This window comes from Nematolebias whitei, chromosome 17, assembly GCF_014905685.2.
Source record: "Nematolebias whitei isolate Nwh7 chromosome 17, NemWhi1, whole genome shotgun sequence".
Classification (NCBI taxonomy): domain Eukaryota; kingdom Metazoa; phylum Chordata; class Actinopteri; order Cyprinodontiformes; family Rivulidae; genus Nematolebias; species Nematolebias whitei.
The window spans coordinates 42,519,516-42,520,835 of record NC_056514.1 but is presented as its reverse complement, the minus strand read 5'-3'; the positions used below and the strand labels follow the sequence as shown (position 1 = coordinate 42,520,835).

The 1,320-nt window shown below is 33.2% G+C and overlaps 1 protein-coding gene across 1 annotated transcript in view; it reads right to left on the bottom strand.

Annotated features, from left to right (window-relative positions):
• Positions 1 to 1,320, bottom strand: part of LOC119423888 (rho GTPase-activating protein SYDE1) — a 52,167-nt gene that overhangs the window by 39,466 nt on the left and 11,381 nt on the right. The window lies entirely within an intron of this gene.

Sequence of the window (1,320 nt, the reverse complement as noted above, 5' to 3'; positions counted from 1 at the left end):
TGGTGTTCTGTATGTGGTGTTCTGAGCTGCCAACTAAAGGGATGAGTGCAGATGTAGAACCCGTGCAGAGGACTTGACTCAATCTTGTTAGATTTATTTACCTGGATTATTGAGCAACATCAGAATATTACTCTGCAGGAGGAAACTAATAGCAGAAATTCTTTAATAAATTTGGTTACAGCATTGTCTGACAAATATCTACTATCATGAAATTCACTTTCAAAGGCTGTGTTGTCAATCAATGGAAGGTCAAAAGTTATTAAAATATAGTCAGAACAAGACTGTGAAATGGGACCCTTGCTGGCAAAATGAGTCAGTGAAGAATTGTATTTTTTTATTTAATATTTTCAAATTCTATCCACTAGATAGTTTAAGTGCTGGTTTGAAAATTCAATTTTTATTGGTCTGGAGTGATGTCATCGGGAATCCCAGCCCTAATATTTAAAATGGCAAATCCCAAAACTTCACAAAAGATGCCAGACATTATACGAAGAGAACCTCCAGGACTAAGGCAGTCAGCAGAAGAAAAATGGTCAGTTTCAAAGAAATCCTTTTGGAAAACTTTGATTTAAAAGTAGATTAGCAAGATTATATGTTTTAGTTCCTAGGATCAGTAGATAGTGTCTTTATGGACTGTTATACACAAATCTCAATTACAGCTAAATATATATATTTTCAGAGTTTTTGCATAGCAGCCATAGCCTTAACCTTGGGACTACTAATCTAAAAGACAAGGCTGTCATCAGAGATCCAAGATCGATTTCTAAATGGTAAAAATGACAATAGTTGCAAATGGTAGCAAACGATGTTACGCGCCGAGTACCTTTCAGACTACCACTCTAGAGACAAACAATTGGACCTCCAAAGATACAAGTAGGTACTTTATTTTCTGAGCTTACTTGTGAATTTGAGAGTTTCTGATTCTTATTACAGTAAAGTTATTAAATGAGACAACTATTGATATCCTTATATTTAAACCCAGGAAGGGAGCTCATTAACTTTTTGTATGGCTAATGCCCCTTTTCAGCTTGTTGGTGTTGGGTTTGTCTAGCTGACCCTGGGTGGATCAAATTCTGAATGACTAATCTTTATAAATTATTTAAGTTTGATATATATATACCCTTAACAAAAAGTAGTACATTTGAAGTTTATTTTTGCAAGTATACTTAAAGTTAGTTATAAGTATATCAAATATACTACACACCATACTTGTAGTGTACTAGAAGTATACTGATTTAATACTTGTTTGGACTAAATTGGGACATTTTTATACTATTTTTAAGTATATCAAATAAAGTTTATAATAAGTAAACTTCAAGT